Here is a 24,954-nt window from a genome sequence, read left to right as displayed (position 1 = left end):
GCATATACCCAAGGCACACACAGCACAGACACTGCTGATTTTGTGTGGTGGCCTAAGCCACCTGACCCAACAGACCTAGCTCCCAGGAATCTGTTAGTGGAAAATTCTCCTGTCCCCCTCTCAGTGTTGCATATTTTTAACATATGATCATCAATCAGTGATTCTTAGGTCATAAAAAGTCCCAAAACAAAACAAACAAGTGTCTGAACAAGTGTCCTATAGCTGAGCAAAACAGCCCCAGCTGCCCCATTCCCGCTCCAGACCCATCTATTTACATGGCCAGCACAGGACTCTGGACTGCTGTAGAACTGTTTCCATCAGTCTTTGTGGACTCAACCAAAGGAAGGATTTAATCTCCAAAGGAAATGTGTGGTAAAAACATCAAGGAACAGACAGAGCAGAAAGGATGGGCTCCAGAACAGCTGTTTCTCAAGGCCTCAACCTGTAAGCACTGGATGCTCTACATTCCAAAAAAAGGTTCAGGTTGTTTTGGACTATGCACTATTATTAAAAAAAAAAATATCTACAAGACCATGACACAGACTATATGGACTGTTACTACAAATGGGTGTGGGTAATCATTCTGTCTTGCTCTGACAGTTGTTCTATCAGTATAACTTCATTTCCTGAAAAAAAAAAATAATATATACTTCATAGATGAACCCACCCAGTTCCCAGAGAATCCTATTTGCATCAGAAAAATAGTAATCAGATCTGCCCTTAGACAAGATCTTCATTATTAATATTTTATGGTTATATTCAGAGATTTATTTGCATAACAGACTTGCAATAATAAAGCTGCGTTAGTTGCAAACTTCCCTACCAATGTGTGTATTGGTTCTAGTTTAATTTATAGCATGCAGAAGAGGGAAGTCTCTGGGAAGCTGCCAACAATAATGTCCTCCTGCACGTTAAGCAAATAGTTTGTTTCCTCCACAGGAGACAGATCAATACTCAAGAAACAAAAACAAAACGAAGAAAAGCTAAAAGCTTAGTCATGTAAATCAGGGTGGAGAAAAAATGAAAGAAAACTCCTCATTGGCATTCTACAACTTCTGCAGACCCCCATGGCCCATTAGCTAATTTCTATTAAAACACACAGCTCTAGAATAATAAATGCCAGTGGCACATTTCTAAAGGTTTGTGGCAACTGAAGTAAACAGGTCCCTGTTCCCAGGACACCAAGAGACAGAAAATTAACCAGAGGTTAACTGGGTCATTAGCTAGAGCACAATACAGGTCACTGCAGATTTAATTTAGTTTGTATTCAGCTAAAGAATCAAATACAGCAACCAGTTCTCACAGCAGGAAAACAAGTAACTTACCAGCATGTTAACGTATCTTGGATACCAAGGCACCAAGTCATTATGATTCATACCACTTTTAACTAATTTCACATTATTTTGATGAAACAAAGTACAGTGTATACACACACATGCATACAAATTAAATGGTTCTGAATGAAAGTACACAAACACAAATACTGAGTATTTAACATTGTATACAGTCTGCTTTCTTGCCTCTCCCCTTTTTTTTTTTCCACTAGAAAATACTGTACTAAGCTTTCCCTCCCAAAACAGGGCTGGCAAAGAAGTAATAAATGCACAAGTCTAAGAAATAGTACATGGGTTAAGAAAAAGCTCAAAACATTCAGTTTTAACAAGAGTTTGATCAGGACCTAAATTACGCTTACAAGTAACAAGCAGATATAAGGATCCAGTATCAAACTCCTACTCAGTCTAAAATCCAAAGTTAAAATGAAAAATAAGTCAAAGTAAAATTAGTGCTAGACTTCGGCACAAGTTTAGCAACACAGGTACTATGTTTTGATGCAGGTCAATATCTAGTGACCACAGCACCCAGCAGATAATTTAAAGTACACCAGCAAATCACAAGGTGAGTATTTCTTAACCAAGAATGACTTTAAGAATTAAATAATTCAGCTTTAATATTGCAGCTTCACCTAAATTGCATATAATTAATCAAGAACTGAATTACAGAATGAGAAAACAACAGTTCAATTCATTCAATCAAGGCATTTCTGTACATAGATGATCTTCTTTTGTTCTGGAAGCATCAGCTGAAGGGGGGGAGGAGAAAACACTTCATTAACTTTGATATTAAAGTTTCAAACGCTTCCTGTTGAGCAGTCAATGGAATGATTTCTGCATAGCCCAGCCAAGCATCACAACAAACTTACCTGGTGGTCCAGTCCTTTTGTCTCCTTGTAGCATCCTGAACAGCCATTTCCATTTACAGCAGCTACATTTTCTCCTTTAGCTGGGGACATTCTCCCAGCTCCCTTTCAGCTGAATATCCCAGGTAGCATCTTTCCCACACCATGACTTCCCCTCACACCTAGAAATCTCCCAATGGCTCCCCCTACAAAAGGATCCCACAAAGCACACACCTCAAACACTTAACGTCCATAAACATACTGATCTCTAATGTTTGAAGTCCTTCAAGTCTTAGCTGCAGACAGGCACTATAAGTCAGAACCTGAAGTCCTGGAATGGGATCAGATGACACCAAGGGTGTGCATTGAAAACAGTGCAGACAGCAGAAAAGACCAAAAGCTTCAAAATTTGCTTTTTGTTCAAGTCCTTCCACCCCTCTCTCCTTTAGTTTCTGGCACAGATAATTTTAAAACATCTCTAGTTTTACCTTCAGAAGTTATTCTGTTCTGCAATAGCATGTGTTTAAGAGTCTTAGAATTGCCACTCAAATAGCCTGATTATAGCTAACATGCAACTGGGTTCCATGATATCTTCTCTATTTCATATTCACTATAGTAGCATTCTCTAGTATTTGCATTCTAGAATGATCAAGTGTCCGCTTGATTTCTATATTTATTTTTCACTGAATTCCTAAATTATCATTACTAAATTATCAGTCTGCAGTATACAAACATCTGCCTGAAAATTAAAAGGCATCTCAACTAATTCTTACTACAGTCAGTTGCAATGACTCACAGAAGGAAATTACCACCATGCAGAATTTAGCTATGTTACTGCTTTTGAGTTTAAATTTATTTTCTTCCTATATAGTCTCCACTGGTAATAAACAGGGCTTCTTTGGCCACATAATAGCTCTAAAAAATAATGATATAAAAGCCTACCTTGTAGACATTGAGAAAAAGGAAAACACAGAAACAAAATTAAAATGAATCAGAATCAAGTTGAAGCTAGATCCAGCCTACAAAAAGTCCGAGTGGCCACACATAACTTCATAACGAAGCAAACTAACCTGTTTCTCTTTAACTCTCTAGCAGATGAGTAAACTAAACAAAGATCAGAGCTAGAAAGAGTCTGGACAATTTCTTGGAAGTTTTGTAGACATTTTGTAGATTTTGGGATTTCTTTTCCTGTATCTTTGCTCTCACCAAAAAACAGATTATATTCTGGAGACATTACTACAGTTCAGTACACCATAACATGTTCTATTGAAGCTTCCCAAAACCTGAACGATCTTTCCTCTTTCACAGTTGGCATTGCTTACGTTACACCTAGAGAAACAAGACGTGCACTTCATGGTCTGAGTTTAACTAATAGCAGGTGGTTCTTATAGGCAGAACAGCATTAAATCAAGCAACTGTGTATCCCATCTCCCTCCTTCAATATTAATTTTCCACCTGTGTCCCACTACATAAGCTTTCATAAGTATAAACAGAGCAATTCAATTTTCACCTAAACCATTAATAGGAAAAAGTGTAATAAATGATTTTGGGTTTTTTTTTTTCCCTGTCTTAGTAATATTAAAATAGGCTAAGATGCAATGTTTTCAGTGACAACACTTCAATCCTCAGATTAAAGATTAATAATTTATCACACATGCTGATGAATGCATGATTCATGAGAGACACAAACAGCAAGTTCTATTTAAAGCTCTGTATGACCACGAATAGAAGACTAAGATGTATACACTGGAAGGCAAAAACCAAAAGGTACAATTTGCTAGAGAAAAAAACCTGCCTGCATATGGATGTGAGATCATGTTTCACACAACAAAATGTCTGTGCAGCTAATGTATTAACAAACCACTGCTCCAAAAAATAAAGTTGTCAAGCAATAGTCCAGTATTAGACAGCAGCCATACTTCGTGCCAGAGAGGTTTGCATACCACTGCAAATGTCGACTGCATTGCTGTTTGGTGATTTTCTTAAAGCTCCATCTGCTAGAAATTAACTGATCTCATGAACCACTTAATTCCATCTTGCACAACTGTAGAAAAACTCTAAATCTGTACCTAAACAGCTCAAAGAATAAAAGCAAAATAAATTCAGAACCAGTCAGTGTTAAGTATAATGCATTCCAAACCAAATGTGTTGATAAACTGTTTGAGTTTTGGGGTTTTTGTTTGATTGGTTTTGTTAAGTAGGTTGATCTTAAGATCTTGGAATGGGATGAGATGGAATAAACAAACAAATAAAGCCAAAGCAAGAACTTAAAGACTTTTTTTTTTATAATTGTCTACAGTAAAGTTTTTTAAAGCTTATTATAAGCATGAAGCTTTCCGAGAATTCAAAACACGTAACACCTGCATTAGGAGCTTGTAAATGTAACATTTTCCTTCTCCACTTCTTGCAGCGCTACAGAAATGTGGCTCAGGAGTTCTCTTACTGAAACTTGCATCAAGAACCCAATTAAAAAAAAGAAAATAATAATAGAATCTATGTTTAACTAAACCACGTTCTGTAGTACTATCCATTCTAGCTTCATAACCATGTCAATATACAATTTCTCCAGCACTGGGTGTCTAAAGCAGACAATGTGAAACGTAATAGCATTTAAACATCAGAAGTTCCACAAATCCAATCACCACCCTATACAATACAGTTTCCATACCACATGCTTTAGTGTCATTGTCTGCAGTTTTTTCCCCTCCTCCACCACCTGTGGAGTTTTCAATAATATCTAAAATTTATAGCCAACTAAATTATAGTGTTTCTGAGCCACCTTTTTATAATGCAGTAGTAAATCAACCTGTAAAACTAAGTTTACAAAAAAGCTTTCTGGGAAATGAGCTTATTAACTGTTTCAGTTCTTTGCCTACCGAGTCAAAGAATCCTTACCATACTCCAACTTGAATAAAATCATCTTCACAATACACCAAACACATCCATAGATCATCGGATAAGCAATTTTAATTGCTGCTTCTTCTGAATAAGTTTCCATGGGACTTGGAATATAGTTTTAAATCAACAAGTGGTTTGGTTTTTTTCTTTTTTAAATTAAGTTACAGAGAATTTTTAAGATTCTTCCTTCATCAGAAATACCTTTCACCTTGCCATTTTTCTGACTAACAAAGAATTTCCTCTTTTTTTCAGCTGCTATCTTTTTGTTTTTCTGAACAGTCTTATTCTAATCACAGTTACTCAGCTATCTTGAAGTTAGTTCCCTTCTCTTCATATCACTTTACTGATTCACACCCAATGAAGGGCTCAGAACTACAAACTACCACTCAGAAGAAAGCTTCAGGAGGTCTTTGTGAAAAGCACAATCCAAAGACAAATGCTCAAAAATTGAACCTGGTTTACCATTTTAACAATTTAGTGAAAAAAAAGATACACTTATAGGCAAAGAAAAATCCATCAAGGATCATTAATTGGAACAGTGTAGGCACAGTACAACTTGTACAACTTGCTGAGCCAGAGAGACTTCTCAATAGCATACCTCTCTGTGTTCTTACACATGTAAGTGCCTATTATCAGCTGCAACCAGAGATAAACCACTAGGTTTGACAGATCTTTGTGACTGCCTTGCTGTGAGAATGAAAATACTCTGGTCTGGATTAGACCAGAGTGTAATTTATCTTCAGTGTCACCAATACTATTTTGACTTTTGAGATTCCTGAACAGATATTTTTCAAGTATACCAATAAAACACATGACAAGTTATTTCCCTATGTATATTAAAACAACCTGAGGTACCCTGTTTTCAAATATACCTTCAATAATGTATGATAGTATTTCTTATAAAAGCACCCCAAAACAGAAAGCCTTGTAACAGTTTTGCAACATTCATTGCCCTATTTAGTAAGGTAGAAACAGATAACGTTCCCCTCCATCTCCAACTACATAAGTATGAACACAGCATGCTGTAGTAGCAACTGTCCTAGCTACCTCTCCTCTTTTACTATCATTTAAAGAGACCAACTATTCAGACTTTGTCACACAACAAGTTCTTCCAGAGATGCAAAGGCAAATGAAGTTACTCAAGTAGAAGTCTAACCTTGACAGGTCAAAAGAAATTGCAGTGAACTATATTGTATTGAAAGTGATTTTTATCTCTGCCTTTTATTTTCTGCAACTTACTCACAATAGGATTACTGTAATCTACCGATCACATCCTACTTTAGAAATTAAATGACAAGTTCATATCTGCAGAAAATAGTTTCAACTTGAAACTCTGCATAAGGTTCCTACCACAAAGAACAGCTGACATCATCTTCAGAGGTTTCCACTTCAAGTGCAATAACTTTTCTATCAGTAGTTTCTACAGAACACATGCTTACAAAGGAAAGAGGATAATACAGAACAAGTTCAACATTTTTCCTCTTCAACAAGAGATAATACAAGTAAATGCTATTTCCTTCAGAACACAATGCAACACTAAAGAAACATTTAAGCAAGAGAAGTCTGACAGATACTCTTCCTAAGGGTACTGCAAGAGCAGCAACAGAATCTGGGATCAAAGGTTCAGAGGAAGTTTCTTCCTCAGCTGCTGACAGTTATCTCTGTGTCAGCCAAACAGAGAAGGCCAATACAACAAACAACTTGAACACTGTTTTGCAATGTCATGGGCTATTCCAGGTTATAACTTTTCTAGAGGTAACCAGAGTTCACACAAACGTAAATTAAGTCTAATTCATAGAGGACGATATCTTTCCTTCTTTCCTTTTTTTTTTTTTTTTTTTTCCCCTCTCTCCTCTCCCCATAGATGATTCATTACTTCTGATCGATTCCTCTACTGGAAACATTTCTTCAGCTTGTCAGAATAGTGAAGTGCTGGATTACACAATACAATTTTCTGGGAAGCTGACATATGCTCAAACATTTCATTATAATTGACTTGGACTTAACAAGCTTAGTTTGTGTTGTGCAAAATAAATCAGAACTAGACAGATCATTTTCCCCTAGTGTATAAGGAAGGGATGGGGAGCAGGAGAAATCACGGGTATAGAAACTGGTACGTTGTGGTTCAGCGTTTTTAAATCCTGATCTGCAAATTGGTTTAGCTAATTCTAACTGAGACTATCTCATTAGCAAAAAATATCAAAATAAAAGTGCGATCAACAGTCAAATGAACTAAGTCACCAAGACAAATCCACAGAGTGGATTTTTAAAAATCAACTGCTGGAATACATTTTAAAAGAGACCAGACATTTGAAAGCCATTTAACTGTCTTTACATATGAAGCTTTCAAATTTTATTTCAGGTTTGGGGTTTGTTGGGTTTTTTAATGCAAACGCATAATGAGAAATTCACTTAATACTACACCACATAGCTTCTGCATTATAGTCTCCATTAAATTTATTCACATATGCAATTAAAGCAAGGGAGTAACCCAGCTTACCCACCACGGTAGTCACAAAAAACATCAGAAGCCTTGGAAGTTTCAGCTTCACCATTTTTTCTCTCCAAGTTCTCTAAACCTGTAATGCACACATACATGCATGCGTGTGTGTGTCCCCCTTTCAGAAATTCAGATTATAATTAGATCGCAAATCCTTTGTTTTCCCTTTCTACAGGCAACGTCTTAAGTTTTTAATAACTTTCTGCTTTGATATGTCATTCATCAGAGTTGTTGCATCAGCTTGGCTTCTGCTTGACTGCTCACTCATAGTTCCAAAAAATTCCTGTAGCGTAAAGGCAGGGTCAACAGTTAACAACTGCAACACTGCATTATACATCCTCAGAAAAACTGTTTTGTTACAGTGGCAGAAAATATCTATTTTATCTTTAGTTATCTGAATACAAATTTAGAAGTAAATCAGTTTCAAGTCAGTAGACTCACAGTGTATATTTTTCCAATGAATATTACCTTTTTTTATTTGGTTATTTTTAAAAGACTTCACAGACATTATAAAAAGAAAATATTACTCTGGTAGACCAGTAGGTTGGAGAGAAGAAAATAAAGAAGATACTAATTTGAAGGTGGCTTAATTCTGAAACTCCATTTGAACACCTAATCGGTCCAATTTTGTAGAGCTCTCTGCTTCCAGTGAAATCAGTACAACTCAAAAATTTAAGTAATTTAAATAAAAATACCACCTCAAAAATTTAAACAGATATATCCAAATGTATTTATTAAATGTACAAAACCACATTAAGCAATTCCAAGAGCACTGAGAATATGTAAAATTCAGACTACCTGTCTCTGCAGACCATAGCTCAGTTTAGAGATACCCAAACTAGCTTGAAGTAATTTATTAGCATCAAGTTCTGCCAGACAAAGTAAATGCAGAGGTCTGCTGAGGTCACTAACTTAGATACACTGGTAGCAGTACTCAAGGAATCTCATCTGGAGCTACTTTAGTTGTACTGCATTATGCAGAGCAGCTGTATCTCTGGTGATCCACAGGCTAGATGGGTAAGAGCACCTGAGTATCCAAGGGTAGATTCCCAGGAGTATCCAAATAACAACAGGGGTGGAGGAGAGCACACGAAAAATAGCAGGAGGATACATTAGAATTGAAAATGGTGCCAATATGCTCATTCCTATTAGCTGGGCATTTTAGCAGACAGCATCACCAATACACATGGTATTTTTGTCCCTTCCCCAAGATACTCCAATGCATCTGTGGCAAATCAGGAAAGAGGATTTGAGGCAGTAGACCTAACATGGAGATGTTGCATTACATCTATGTTGGAGATTTTTCTCTGCAAGGGAACTCCTCGTTTCCTGCCTTAAAGCAAAACAGGAATGGCAAGGGACTCGAAATAGCCAAAGCATCTGGCCTATTCAGAAGTATCTGAATAATAGAAAATCCAAGAATCAGACACCTGTCACTCTGGATTCAGTCAAGTTCTCCTGCTGGCTCTGAACCCATTCTAACAAATCCAAATAGAAGTATCAGTGACAGGAAGAGGAGAAAAAAGCCTTGCTGTTCAGCATGAGGCTTAAAGCAGGGCTCAGAAATGACTGCCTTACAGCACAGTAGAAGTGAAGACTTTAGGCTAGGAAAACCTACTCTAGAAATTTTGAGCCCAAATTCCTAATGGAATTCATCTTGATACTTGAATGGCAGAGGTCATCCTGTCTGCAAATCAAATAGCTGACTGACCAAGTGTAAATGTTACCTTCTGCTCATAGACAGAATTAAGAAAACTGGCATTATGCTGGATTCTTGCAAAGAAATAAACTTCAAGCACAATCTAGAGATACTAATTTTCTTTGTCATTGGTAGCATTGGCTTTACTTGTGGCAAGGGGTTTTTGGAAATCAAACAATGCCAAACTACCTGGTATTTGTCTGAAAACAGAATCAAAGAACTCCTTGCAAAGAGGGTACTCATACTTGTCCTTCAGGTGACTGTGTATTTAAGCCCCATTTCATCCTATGCAAATTCTGTGCAAGACTCTTTGTTGTATGGGTATTTGCACCCAGCTGAACTGGAATCTTTCTGGCAGTATTTCTGCATCCACAAAAGCAGCAGGCTGAAACCCACCAGAGCCTTTAAGGACATATTAAGTTTTCCTGTTATTTAAGGGGTTTAGGGTTTTCTGCACTGAAGAATTTACTTTTTTTTTAGCACTAAGAAGCAGATATTTTAGCCCCTGAAAGACCAGACCACACTGAAAGATGACAGATTTTAACACAAATCTCCACAGTTGCGTTCTTCTTGAGATGCATAATGTACATATACTTCCTCATTAACGATGCACATATTTTTAAATCAGTGCAATGGATACGAGCATTTCAGAAGTTACCTGGAACTCAGTCCCCCTAGAATTCCTCAGAACTGTAGCACAAATGTGAATTTTAATGCCTTGAGAAGAACCAGAAATTTTTCCTACAGGTAAAAACTCATGAGGCAAAACACTTTCAGCGGTAGAGCATTTTATATTTATAGCACTACATTACTTAACATATAATCATAACTACTGAATGCATGCAAGAGCTTTAGACATTGCCTCTTCAAAATTATTTTAAATAAGCCATCAAGTGATAGAAATGCAACAGTTGATTTTTTTTTTTACATTGCGATTATAATGACTTTTAATGAAGTCAGCCCCGTATTCTTGCATCCCGTCATTATTTGACAGATATGTCTGCAATAATTCATGTTATAAAATATATATTTTGTTACTAAGAGTGAAAACATACCAAAGAAAGGGCGATTAAACACTTTTACCACAGTGTCCTCCACGCCATGCCATTCTCAGTCTGGGAACATCTGCCAGTTAAGCAGTAACCTAACAGAAAAAGACAAAGAATATTCAGAAGTGAGCACCATTTTCAGGGTCCTTCAGCAAGTCATCCCAGACTTCTACGGTCTGAGCACAAAGTTGTCAGTTTTCTTTTATATACCATCTAAAAGCACCCTCTCAGAATTCTTCTGGAAGCTCTCCGTTCCCCATTCTGCAAAGTCTTTGGTTTTGTACAGCAACTTTACTAATTCAGCGTTTTCAAGATCCTACAAGTTAACTGACTGACTTTTGCCAGTAACTTTTAAGAAAAATTCAGGTACATAAAGGCAATTGTAACACAAAAATAAGATGCTGGAGGTAGTCAGACTCCAAGTGAATAGCAACTGAAGTGCAAGTAGTCTGCAGTTTGTCACAGAACCACAGAATGGTTGAGGTTGGGAGGGTCCTCTGGAGGTCACCTTGTCCAAACCCTGCTCAGGCAGGGCCACCCCAAGCTAGTTTCCCAGGATCATGTCCAGTTAGCTTTTTAATACCTTCACGAATGGAAACCACAACCTCTCTGGGCAGTCTGCTCCAGTGCTCAGTCACCCATCGCAGTTAAGAAGTGTTCCCTTGTGCTCAGACAGCACCTGTGTTTCAGTCTGTGTGACCACAGCCTCTGGTGCTGCCACTGAGAACCACTGAGAAGAGCCTAGCTCTGGCTTCTTTATACCCTCCCTTCAGGTATTTATTTAATTCTAAGAGATCCCTCCCAAGCCTTGTTCTGTAAGTCCAACAGTCGCAGTTCTCTCAGCCTTAAATATCTTAGTGGCCATTCAGTGGGCTCTCTCCAGTTGGTCCATCTCTTTCTTTTACTGGTGAGCACAGAAATGGACACAGTACTCCAAGTGAGCCTTACCAGCGCTGAGTAAAGGGGAAGGATCACATCCTTCCACCCACTGGCACCACTCCTCATAATGCAGGCCAAGATAACATTAGCTGCTTTTACTGTAAGGACACATAACTAGCTAACCCACTGTTCACTCCTTTTTGCTTCAAGAAACACAGTAATCCACAGCTTTTGGATTTCCTAAATGTAGTCTGCTTTTCAAAGCATGTAGACAAAGACTGACTGACATCCAAGGACAGCCAAGACATTTATGGTTTCCTTTAGCCAAGAATCTAAAGCACTCTAACCCTAAGAACCAGATCATCCAAGCCAGGGTATGGGTGCCTGAGGTTCCATTTCTGCAAAGTCTCATACACATTTGTGTCTACCCTGAATGCAGCAGCATTCAGTATCCTAAATCTAGAGCCAGCCACCAAAGAAATAGAAACCCTACCCACATTTTAAAATTTTTAGTTTAGATTCTCTGGCATCATCATCATGTGTTAGATGTGGCTTAGGAATGCTTACTGAGTTGCAGTTCAGGTTGATCAACTAATCTCTGAATGGGTTTTGGACAATGACAAATATTAAATCATTTAGTAATATTAAGTCTTAAATATTTATCTACCCCTTCTTGCTATTTATCTTGTCTATGCCAGTTGTTCCAAGTTTTCTAGGTTGGAAATTCATGAACAGTTAAACTCAGCAAGCATAGCGGTGTATTTCCTTATGTTGATGACACATCACTCCCCATAAACTTGAAATATTCACCTCACTGCTTCCTATGCTATATCCTGTTTTTAAATTGTTTTCTATGTTTTACTGACTGTGTCTGTTTCAGCTACTTACTGGAAGGGACAGAAGTGTTTGGTTCTTTGTTTTGGTTTAGCATTGGTGGTGGGTTTTTTGTTTGTTTCTTTGTTTGTTTTAATGAACTCGGTATGTAAAAAGCCCCATAGATTCTGAACTCCACAGCAACGCTGTATTTATAAGAAAAAATTCTGGTATGGCTAATGAATTGCTAAATACTTTCAGGGTTGTTATTTGTTAAGCATACCTCAAAAGATTTGACTAAATAAATGCGTACAGTAACTTAAAAAGGATCACAGACGCAAAACAGAAACTGTCATTTTGTATCCTTTCATATAATCTACTTTCAGTCTAGAGTTAGGACCAAGGTTGGTGGGGTGGAAAACAAAAGCCAAAGAGGACACTGTATACAGCTGAAAGAAACAACCAAGTCTACCATGACTGTAGCAAAATGATGGAAAATCCCAGCTAGCCACTGCAGTAATTTTTGTTCTAACAAATTAGATATTCCTTCTGCCTTTTCACTACTCACTCAATAGTTCTGTCACAGGAACACTGCTTAAGACTCCACACGCAGACAAAACTCACTGGCTTTTAAGACCAGGCCCTATCAAGCAGGCGACAGGTTTCTAAACTTCAGTAGCTCCCGATAATCACCTTGAACACTCCAACTACGGTCTCAACATTGCAGGTCCAATGAATGCACATGTAGAAGATTAATGAAAGTAAAGATATCAACATGATAATATTGGTACCTAAGCCTTTGCCTTGAGATCAAAGAGAACAGCAAAATTCAGCACACTTGACAAAGAAACACTTACAGTTCTAGCACAAGGAAAAGTTACTGAGCATTAAAACTTTACTGGTTGTCAAGCTGATTTAATGTTGATTCAGAAAAGAATAAAAAGATACTTTCACCATACAATGCAATTAATAGCAGAAAGTTTTCCACTTACAGATTTTATATACATACTTCTATTTGATTTTTTTCTGTATAAGTACTGCAAAGAGTTTAGGTTTTTTTATCTGAGATAAGAAATATTACAACCATTCTCTTTCTAGGTTGTAGTAATTTCCTACACACACACAGAGATGCTTCTCTTTCCCTAATACCATACCAGGGAAAATTCAGAGGAAGAAAACTTATAATCCTACACAAAAATGGATTTTTATATATATGTTGAAAAGTAAGAATAGTACCAGTGCACCTTCTGTAAGACATCTTAACAACTAATATTGAAGATACCACAATGCTCCTGCTCACCAAATTACCCAGAAATACCACTTTTACATACTTACTACTGCTATTACTATGCTGACATTGGCCTCAGCTAGTTTTAAACTGACTTTCCTTCATATTATGAAAATAAACAAGCGCTATAAACCAAAGAAGTTGCATCTAATCTCAGGTGGTTGTCATACACATCTCTGCCACCATAGCTGCATTGTCTCTACTCAATATCAGGAACATGCAATCAGAGATACATTCAAATGGAACCCACAGTATAAACTTATTGATCTTGGTAGTGATACTTTAAAAAAGATTGAAAAAAATCAGGGCTAACTAAATTTGGTAAAACCCACAAGCCTAAAGTATGTCTTTCATAACTGAAGAAGTTCTATTAACACAGAGCAGAAATAATTAAAATATATCAAAAGACTCAAAACAATACTTATACAGGGAACTCTGTACAAAAATGTTATTAAGCAGGTAACTGATAAATGAAGAAAGTCTTGGGAATGATTTCTTTTCAGACTTAACATTCACTGCTACAACTCTGTTGAACACTAGTACAGGGATATGGGGTTCTAGCAAGTAACTACATTTTCTAAATAACAACAGGAGAAGCATTATATATTTACACCTCAGCAACCCAATCAGGTACAATCTGATCACAGGGGGCTGATTCAAAAAAGAAGGGATCACTGGAGTTGAGCCTGCCTATGCCTTTGCTACATGGGAGAAAAAAGGCATATAGAGCTGTTCTCCCCCTCTGAGGTCTGCCCAACCTGTTCAACTTCTTACAAGGTTTCACAACTTCACTGGGTACTCTACTACTGTTCTTTGAAATGCGGTAGGGTCCACCCCACAAATACAAACACATAGTGCATGTTCATACTGCAGGCTATGACATACTGCGAGTTCATTATAGGGACCCCCTGCTCAAGATCACTAAAAACAAATTAGACAGCACAGTATCTTGTAAGAGGACAGAAGAGAAATCACAGGCCTTCTCAGAGTCTTAGGTCCTGAAGAAAGAATTCTGTTTGGCTTATCATGTAATTCCAGGAGACTAATTCAGTATTGCCTGACTGGGGTCATAATTATCGTACATCATAGATCATTTTACTCATTTCCTCTAGACTCTTCCTAAGGAGTTCCTGAGTTATGTTTTCAGTATAGATCTTTAAGAGAAAAAAAATGCTGATATTTGACAGCTCCCCACAATATGGGATAAAAAGCAGATCCTCAATCTCCAGAAATATAGCCAAAGGCTTAAATGAGGGAAATTTTTCACTTCAGGTTCAGCTTTTAAGCATTAATGGTGCCAAGGTGCTCTGTCCATCTCCAAAGTACCACATAGCACACGTGACACTTCCCTGCACAAAACCTGCCAAATTCAGGCTCTATTCCCACTCTCTTTTCTCCCTTTCCACAGTTCAGCAAGTGTTTGTTTAAAACAATCTTCAGTTTTTTGAAGGTTCTGCTGAGCTGGAGAACATTTTCTTGCTTAACACACTTGTTTCTGAACCAGACTTAAAAAGTTTGGTATACTATAGTACATCTCAGATGCACCCATGATGCTTGGCTGTTAGTTATCTTAACATGCATCAAATTACATACCTTAATAGCTTGGGAATCATATCCTAGAAAAATTAGCAAAAACCTATATTCAAGGACAGAGGCATCAGACATTCTAGTCAATGGAATGGATCAATCCAATGTACAAAAAAAATTGAGTTCTGGTTATGCAGTGTGTTTCGGTTTGTTTAATAGCTCTTCAATAATCCTATGTTTGCTATTTGCAAATCTAGCTTCCAGAGGAAGGAAAGACATTGTTGCTAGCTAATAGAAAATTTAATCCTTTAGCCATTTTAAAGGTTTTAAAATTTAATATAACTGCTATTTTAATTGCTTATAATATCTCCATTCTGGCAAAGATTGGCAAAAAGTTTTGAAGTCTCTGAAAGCGATTTCTGTCATTTTGAAAATGACAATAACTATCAAGTCTGTCTGGTTCTTTTCAAACTGCAGCAATACTGGAAGATAAAAGCAGGATGAACTCACAAATTAGTTTTATTGTTTGATAGCGCAGCAACTTCAGCCATAGCTTTAGTGAAATAAACAGCAATGGCTGAAGTACAGTACTCAATCACACTTTAGAACACTGGTGCAGAAGCTAGAAAATTTACTCATGAATTGCACTAGGTAATAAGCTACTGCAAATGCATCATATTGTGAAGCTTTTATGTTCTGAAGCTGGCAATGTTAATTAGTACTCTAACCTGACACTACAAATCCCTATACAGCTACAGACAGCAAGAGTAAGAAAGTCACAAGGATCATCTGAAACTAGATGAAGCCTTTCCTTGAAGCCATGGTAAATGCATTCATCAGTTGACATGCAAGTCTGCATTACATGTAGTCATCTGATGGAAAGGGACTTTATATGTGAGCCCCTACTTTAACCTCTTGCATAACAGCAGATTTAAAAGAAGTGAACAAAAGCTGTTAATAAGAAAAATTTAAGACAGACTCAAAATTATCCAGAAAATTATAGGAGGAGTTAATTGAGGCTACAGCACTTTTCTACAGTGCACAGCTGGATTACTTGCTTAACAAAACCAGGACAAATCCTAATTCAACAGCAGTGCCTAGAAGAAAGGAAGAGACATCAAGATATGCATTAAGTATCCAGCATTCTTTATGGATGTGAAAAGAATACAATGAATCCTTCGTTGCTTAGAGGGGAACACGTTTGTCTTGCCAGAGGACAGATTTCCAAAGAATATTTACGTTTTCCTACAACCTGTAATTTTCTCATTAATCATTTGTCAGGGCCCAAAGACCTTTTACTGCACATCGGATGTTTGCATATGTTTAATGATCCTTTTACCAAACAAATGTCACCGTCTGAATGAGGAAATTAGTTAATATCGCTGATGTTGCTAATTTAACGCCATTAATATCACACTGTGAACAGCCACAGAACCTACAGGGTCTTGTATCATAGCTAAGCTCTACTGATTGTAAGTCTGTTCTCCAGCAGACGGCACCGAGAAGATAACCCATGCAAATATCACACACAAGGGAATTCAATAAAATTTTTAAAGATTGCTTTGATTCTGTAGTTAGACTACCAGACAAGTGTGACTAAAGACAGATCATTTGATAGAGATTTAGAGGCACTAATTGAAACTTACTTATCTACACTGTCACAGCTGCCTCCCCTTTTACCAGTGTGCTAGGATTTGGAGCAGTCAGAAAAGAGTCCAAGCGGATCACAGAAATCATTGCATCATGGTATTTCTAGACGTACAGCAAGACCAAAGAGCTACCCAATGAATTAGATAGCAGAAGACACACTTCAGTGTTGTTTTCTGTTTTCAGCCTTCTGTATGCAGAACTGAGTTACATTTTGTAAAGTAATTTGCCTCCACACATATGATCTATGAAAAAAGCTTTCCAAGAGCAGAACCATGTAATTTTTCCTCTAAGCCACTGAAGTCTTCTACACACTTCCTCTGACAAAGAAAGTACGATGTAAAGAAACTAGATTCTTCAGAAGATCCTTCAAATGCTACTGGTACTAGAACATAGGAGAAAATAAAACTTTATGAAGACTCACAAGGTGAATTATTTTAAACAGAATTAATAACACACAAACCCAATTCTGCATGGAATGTATCCAAAAATAAGGGTGGGGGAAGGGAACTGCAAAGCAAGCAAGTCCATTTGGTAACCCATCTACTTTTGTACTAGTCTTTTCTTACCACGCACCTTCCTCTGAGATAGATCTTTATCTCTCTCAAAGAAATGAATGTCTAGAAACACTCATATTCCCAACAACTGACACTCAAGGCGCATATCACATACTTTGCACTGAGAGATTTGGAAGTTTACAGTATTAAAAGAAATTCATATCCCAGCATAATGAAAGAGTAATGTTCCTGACAGAGCACAATCTAGAAACAGTCTGCACCTTAAGAAGCTCTCAATTTGCTTCATACGTACATAAAATCCCAACTTTCTCAAGTAACTGAGATATTTCCTCAGGTCCCTAAGACAACTTAGGCAAAAAAAGCCCTGGAGCAAAACCAAAGCCTTAAGTTTTCAAATTATATCCATTTTTAAGTTTTACTTTTTTATACCAACCAGTATGTTGTTTTTCCCCAATACAGTAATATTATTTCCTGGATCAAGTTCATTAAAGTAAACTAGATGTTATGAGATTCATCAGAAGTGATTTTAGGGTTAAAGAGATTTATTCCCCAGATGACATAAAAAAGGAAGAAAGAGGATGCTATACACAACCACGTATTGAAATGTTCATTTAAACACTACTAGGAGAAAAACAAAGATGAACATTGCTACTCCTCACAGCAGTCCTCTACAAAGTCACTGGGGGTTGCGGTTATATGACTTGCTAGATGAGCATGAAGATTATTTTTTTTTCCTTACAATTACCAGGCAAGACAGGTATGGACATTTAATACTACCTTGTTCACTACCCATAAACTTAAATTCAGATGACAGGATCTTGTCATCACATTTAAAAAGAAGATCCACACAGTTCCTCACTACTTCTGGCTCAAGATAACATCACACTTGAGCTGAAAACCAACATTATAATAACAGTGCAACATAAACTTGTTATTACTTTTAACCAAGACAAAAAGGGAGCACTAGAAAAAAGGGAAGCTGAATGATAAAGTCTTGTGAAGATAGCTGATGTTAAAACCTATCATCTTAAGAGTCCTACAAATTATTTGGTATGGGAGAAATCAGAACTTCAGTTCCTAGGTGTGCACTGAGCTTTATGGTTTCAATACTTCAACCCTCCTTAGAAGCAAGCTACAATTTCCAAGACTGCATACTCTTGCTCCTTTCAGTGTCACAGAAGTAAAATGTGTTGGTTTAGGATTCTTATATTAGAGCCATAAAAACAAAATGACAGAAGACTCACCCTAAAACACACTTCTTTTTGACCTGTGTTCTTCCCCTCCACTGAATGGCGTTAACTGGAGTAACACGTATTATAACATTGCAAAGAAGAACACATAAGTAACTTAAGATTAACACTTCAACCACAGAGAAGACAGAATCCAGAAGAAAAATATTAAATCTGTAAGTAAATCTAAGAAAAATCTATGTAACCAGTCAATTGATGAGGGCTTACAGACACAAAAAACCTGCAAGTATTCCTTATTCAGTTTCCAGATTGTGAACATCAGCTTCTGACATGTCTCAGCATCTTTAAGATCTGCCCTGTTCCTTTCCCAAATATTACTAGAAAACACAAGTTCTTAAATACACTGAATCCATCTATTAAACTGAGTATAGTCATAGTCAATAACTCAGTCACAGAGATGGCCAGAACAGTCAGATCACAGCAGAACCAGTGTTCACAGTACTTCCTACCTCAAGGATCAGTAATTTCAGCCTTTCATAATTACTGCTGCCTGTCTAAGGATCTTCAAATAAGGCAGACAATTGCTTTCTTTTTAGGAACCTGAAATAAGGTGCTGATCTTCTAAATGGTACACATCTTTCTGGAGCAATGAGAATTCATTCAATATTTATGTTATTTCTCGCAAAATATTGGTATTTACAGTTGTTTCCCCATCATCATAAAGTTATTACCTTTGTTTTAGAATACCATATGCAGATTAGAGACAAGTCTGCAGCCTAACAGATGCATTTTATTTTGACACTCTCTTCCAACAATCCAATAAATAGGGCTAATTTTTTACCAGTGATTACACAAAGTTTTTTTCAACACAAACTGTTTAAACTCACTAAACTGTGAGCTGCTATCCTGATTTTACTGTGGCAGGTGAACCAATGCTAGAATATATAGACAGAAATACAAAACTAAAAACCAAAGTCAAGAATAAGTTTACTACAGATATCAACTACATAAAAAACTTCTACATTGTTCAGAGGGGCGGGGGGAATATTACTGCTATATATCAAGACCAGGTTACAGATGTCAGTGTACCACTGTATATATTTCTTCATCATCAAATAATCATTTAATTACTTCAGTTCATTGTGCATAAGCTTAGGTAGTAAAAACATTTGATGTAGTAACTGTATCTGTGTTATAAAGGTTCCAAGCATGAAATGGGGTGTTGTAAAACTAAATAGTATACCTGCTTTATCATTCTCATTCAGCTTTACAGCCAGTTTCACCTGAACAAAGTTTCCTAGATTGTCTTGTTGGATCTTTCACACTAGTTAATTTTCTTTAGCATCATTCTATTCTGAGCACCAAAACAAATTTCCTACCACAGCCAAACTGCAGAAAGACAACATTATTTCAAACACTTTAATTAAAATTCTGCTCACCAGGATTTGGAAAATAAGAACACAGATACACCCCCCTGTATTTTTTACGTATGCATGCATACATATATACATACACAGTGAGACACAGAGGTGAGTCTAGATTAAATTGTTGAACTGTTGCATTAAAAAAAAAGGGGGGGGGGGGGTAGGGAGGGCAGCAGAGGAGTGGAGAAGAAAAGCCTTACCCAAGTGTATACACAGCTATCCTAGTCCAGAAAATAGAAGTTTGCATTGAACTGTAGTACAGACCATTGTAGACACCAACACCCAAAGATCACATAAATCTGTGCATAAGGGATCCCAGGGCAGCCGCACAATACTAGCATACATTTCATACATTACAAGAACACTAGAACTCAGTACAACTCCTTACAAGAGGGAAGACAAAAATTTCAGTTTACTGAGACACTCTTACTGCCTCAGACGCAACACTTCCTTGGATGCTACTTCTTGCTGAAGACCTTTACACTTCCAACATCTGTATTCATAGAAAGGCATAGTTATATCTGGTCTTGAGGGAAGCCTGAAGTTAACATTTTTATGGAATTGACCAATATTGCGCATCTTTTCTCCTCCTACAGAGCTCAACCACCAATTAGTTGAAATCCTCCCATGTCAAACTTACATTACCATTCCAGAATTTCTCCCGATTTGGGCAAGGGGTGGGGTGGTGGGGACAAGCAGAGGAGAGCCAGTTAATCAGCAACAAACTGTATTGATAAATTCAGATGATTTCCAAAAGTTCAACAAATATCCAAGTCTAGAAGAGACTAAGACTAATGGAAAGTGGGGAGGGGGGACTGGACATGACATAAAGTAAACAAAAAAATATCCCCAAACAAAATAAACCCCACTCATTACAGATTTTCAGGTTTCAAGTTAAATCATGGTTTCTACTGCAAAGAACCCAATATATTCTCAAAAACATGAGCAGAACTGAACATCCATTTTTATATTGGAAATGTAGGCCTATATCCCATTCTCCAAGAAGTGTACACTCCAGCCAGAGAAACTGGCCCAGCATACCGACAAAAATGAGAATGTGTTCTGTCAATGATACTGCAAGTGACAATTTGAAAAGCAGGTCTTCATCTACTCTTCATGGAAACTGGCAAAGGCATGGAGAATTCTTCACAGAAGTATGGCCTCACCAACATCTTTAACCAAAATTCTGATAGGTTTGTAGCAGTTCTTGACCTTACTATTACTCTATTTGGAGCTTCACAGTGAGACTACATCTTCAGGTGGCCGAGGAAAGAACACTGAGAGAAAAAAAAAAGCACTGCATCTCTGAGGTGGTACAACTATCCGGGAAATATTTTAATTTTTCTGTGCTATCTACAGAGCAAGAAGTTAGAGCTGTCCGAAATTCAAATTAATTACATCTAAAAACTATTCTGAAAGGAAGCTGAAGTAAAAATTTACATCCTTTCCAAGTTGTTGTGTTCTTTGAGATGTCAGATATTAAGTTTAGCATCTCGAAACCACACATCTGCTATCACACAGCAGAAGTATTTGCTTTATTCCATCACCTTCTCCCTCATTTGCAGAGAAGGGTCTTAGTTATATTTGCAAATATTCTATCACCAAGTCTGTTTCTTTTTGTAAAAGAGCAACCATAATTCTTCTCACCTGGGATCCTCATAACAGACATGCTTGAAAGGAAGTCACAACAGTGGAATACATAGACTTTCTTGAAAAACAAACATACAAAGCCATAGCAAAGCATCATCTATTCCAAAACACCACATTTTGCTTGATGAGATAATATTAGCCACTTAGGTAGAAAAACTACAGACATTTCCCTATCCATTTAGAAGAAAAGATGGAGACTCTGGTACTGAAAGACCAAACTAATCAAGATGTTTTTTAAGGGCAAACAGTTTCAGCTAGAAATTACCTGAAATAAAGACACCTTGCAAGGAGTCTAAAGCAGCAAAAAAATATTACATAGCCAAAACACAAGCACAAAAAAAATGTTTTCTTGCAAATATCAAAGTGCAGAAAAAACCCACAAAATTCATTAAATACTTTGAGAATAAAACTGTATTTTCTACATGAGATTAAAACAAACACATACAAACCTCTCCACATTCAAACCATCTGTAGATGGAAAACCACATGATGCCAAGTATCTTGCCTTGAATTCCATTATTTGTGCTGAAGAAAGTTCAGAGTTCACCTGAACTTTTAATACAGATTAAAAATAAAGCTGTCCTATTTACACTAATATTTTGAGTGTCTTCCTAAACTTCTCTCACATTCCATTTCTGCACACCCCCCAAATCCAAGAAGAACAGTTAAAGTAAAATTGAGAAAGACAGCAGCGGAGTTAGTTTAGTTTTTGAGCAGCACACTTAAATTTTTAAGTTTCACTGCTGCAGGACATGTGACAAAATGCAAGGATCAATAAAATTCTATGAAGAGGTTTGACTCTGAGGACTCTCGTCATATGTTTAATCAAAGCAACATCTTTACATGCATTGGTTTTATTCCGCATATGAGAAACTCAAGAGAAACACTGAACATCAGCAGGGACAAACTATGGAAGAGGATCTGCATGTAAACTCATTCAAATTATATTTGGAGAGGAGAGAGGGTAGAAGAGAATAGTTATGCATATAGCTAGCTCTAGAACAATTACTCCAATCGCATCCTTTGGAGAACTCTTAATCATATTATACTCCGGTGCACAAGTTCTTACATCATGGCCCACTACACTTTACACCTTTCATGCACTGAGCATAAGAGCTATTGCAGTGCAGATGAATTCTGGAATACAGCTGACACCTAATCAATTAAGGGGCTTTTCACAACTATAGTCTGACACCATAAGACAACATTCACTGTTAATAGCAAAGACATGACTTATAGCCACGGTGAAAGGGAAGAAAAACATATTTCTACCAGCAACGTCTGGTTTTAATCTATTGACCTTAACATTAGTCACAGAAAAGCAAGCGCATCTATGCATTCATTCACATGTTTGCAGGCTGGAAAAAGCAAAGGGAGATGACATGGACACTGCACCTTTGCACGGTTTCACATCCATACATAATGCTTTAAAGAAGAGAAAAAAAAATAAAAAGGGAAAGCTAATTAGAGACCTACCTACAACTCTACCAGGTCTGTGCCCGCAGCCCTGCGGTGCTGCCCAGCACAGGACTAGGAACCAGAAGTTTTCGGTACAGCGCGTTATTTGCCAGCTCAGCCACTGCCTCGCTGCGTGACCTTGGGCAAGCCACTTCCCCCGCACCTCGGCTCCCACCTGCCGCCTCCCCCCCCGCGCAGCGCCGAGGCCCAGCGCCCGGTGATTCCCCGCCGCCAGGCAGCCTGCACCGGCGGGGCGGGAAGGGCAGGGGCGGGGGGCGGCTGGGAGCGGTGCTCTCCTCGCTTACAGGTGATAAAAATCTCCCAGAGGTTGATTCAGCCTCCCGCCCGGGGGAGTCCCTCCCCACGCCCCTTCCCCGTCTCCCTGCCGTACGGGTTAATCCAGAGGGGAAGCCGCCAGCTCCGGCTCGCCCGCCCGCAGCCGCCGGGGGAGCCGAGCCCGCCGGGCCTCCCGCCCCCAGCACCCTCCCGGCGGCCCCAGCCCGGCTGCGCACGGAGGCGGCGTTACTTACAGCACCCGCCGGGTGGAAAACTCACAGGTGGCCGGGAGCCCCCGGCGACCAGCGGCTGAGGGGCGACCGCCGCCCGGGGAGCCGCTCGCCTCAGCACCCGCGCGGGAAGCGAGCGAGGCGGGGCGGGGGCGCTGCGATCCGCTCCCCGCCGCGGGGCCGCGCAGCTCCGGCCGCCCTCCCTGCGCGGGGCCGGCTCCCGCCCGCCCTTCCTCCCGCCCGGCTCGCGCCGCCGGCCAATGCGGGCCGCGGCCAGCAGCCGGCTTTAACCATCTGTTGCGAGGCGCCTCCTCCAAGCGCTGCCGCCTCCCTCGCCGGGGGGCTCCCGCCCCAGCACCCCGCCGAGGAGGTGGGGAGACAGGAGAAAGCTTTAGGCTTGTCCCCCGAGGAGCAATTTGCCCTCCGGGGCCGCGGCCGCTAGCCGCCTCCCCTCCCCCGCTCACCTCAGGATGGCCGCCCCCTCACCTCAGCGCGGTCCTCCGCTTCCCGCGCAGCTCCCCTCAGCCCCTCCCTGACGGCTGCGCGCCGTCCCGCCGCCGCGGGCTGAGGGAAGGGGAGCGGCGAGGGGGCGGCGGGCAGCGCCTCAGGCAGCCCTGCTGGGAGCGCCAGGTGGGCAGCGGGGGTGCTGGGGTGGCGTGGGGGTGTCAGTTAGGGAACAAGAAGTGCGTGGGGGGTCTAATCCTCCTCAGGGTGGTGGGGATAAAGTCCTGACCTGGTAAAACTTATGTACTTCCCAGTTAATAATCGGGCTTCTCCACACGGGTTGTCAGGAGGCCGGGGGTGGTATTGCACGGAGAAATGTGCTTCATCCTGCTTCTGTGGGCATCAACCGGGCTAAAATCTGTCTGTGTTCAGACTTCTTGGACATCTCCTGTGGAGAAGCTGTGCTAAAAAAGTGTCTTCCGCTCTTTACTGGTTTTGAGTTTTAGCCTTCCATATTCCTAATTTGAAGGTTTTCCCACAAACACGAGGAGAGTCTATGCGCGGGGTCCCTGTCGCCGTGCCAGGGTATAAGTAGTTCAGATGTTTGGTGCATGTGTAAAAGCTCCCGAAAACAGAACGTAGTTCCTGTTTTACTTCTCTTTTTATATTAATAATTTTCTTGGTACAGACCTTCCTGATAATGCCTTTTAATCAGGTCCCTACATTTTCTGCTGATTCTCCACAGAAAATCCAGGGAACAAGATGCTAACTTTATTCCAACATGTGCCAGGGTAATATTTTGATGAAGATGTGTCAAGAAAATGATGCAAATTTTTTTTCAACTTTCAACTACTTAAAGTTAACAAAGCAGTCTTGAGATGCATGCTGTGTAGAGAAAAAAAATGTACATTTATTGTATGTATTAACACAGATGAATTTTTGTCGGTTTTGGAAACTGTCAGATTCTTATTTCTCACCAGAGCAGCATCATTAAATTTTGCATTTAAAACCAGAGTATGGATATGAGTTGCAGGATTTGAGTCATATTATTTTGCAAATATTAAGATTATCTTTTCTCATTGACATGTAGGTTATCCTTAGCTGGATAGCCTTGTAATTAAATTAATCATAGGTCCTTTAATGATAAAAACCCATGATTTCTGGGAATAAAGTCCACCACCTGTATCCCATACCAATGCTGTTATAAAATAGCTTGTAAATGGTACAACATGTCTCTCCAAGTAGACACTTACAAAGACGAGATACGTTTCTTACCCAGAAGGAAGGC

The 24,954-nt window shown here is 39.0% G+C and overlaps 1 protein-coding gene across 8 annotated transcripts in view; it reads right to left on the bottom strand.

Annotated features, from left to right (window-relative positions):
- Positions 1 to 23,414, bottom strand: part of SULF2 (sulfatase 2) — a 162,766-nt gene extending 139,352 nt beyond the window's left edge. For 5 of the 8 annotated variants that reach the window (XR_005106603.1, XM_037403289.1, XM_037403294.1 and 2 more), the window contains exons 1-2: positions 23,247 to 23,414; positions 10,329 to 10,417 (exon numbers count right to left, since the gene is read on the bottom strand). The gene's annotated coding sequence lies outside the window, so the exon portion shown is untranslated. The remainder of the gene's footprint in view (positions 1 to 10,328; positions 10,418 to 23,246) is intronic. The other 3 variants (XM_037403301.1, XM_037403302.1, XM_037403290.1) reach the window with 2 other exon arrangements.
- Between the last annotated feature and the right edge of the window lie 1,540 nt (positions 23,415 to 24,954).

Source organism: Falco rusticolus, chromosome 10 (assembly GCF_015220075.1).
Source record: "Falco rusticolus isolate bFalRus1 chromosome 10, bFalRus1.pri, whole genome shotgun sequence".
In the NCBI taxonomy this organism is placed as follows: Eukaryota; Metazoa; Chordata; class Aves; order Falconiformes; family Falconidae; genus Falco; species Falco rusticolus.
The sequence above is the reverse complement of the archived record's forward strand: the minus strand, read 5'-3'. Positions and strand labels throughout refer to the sequence as shown.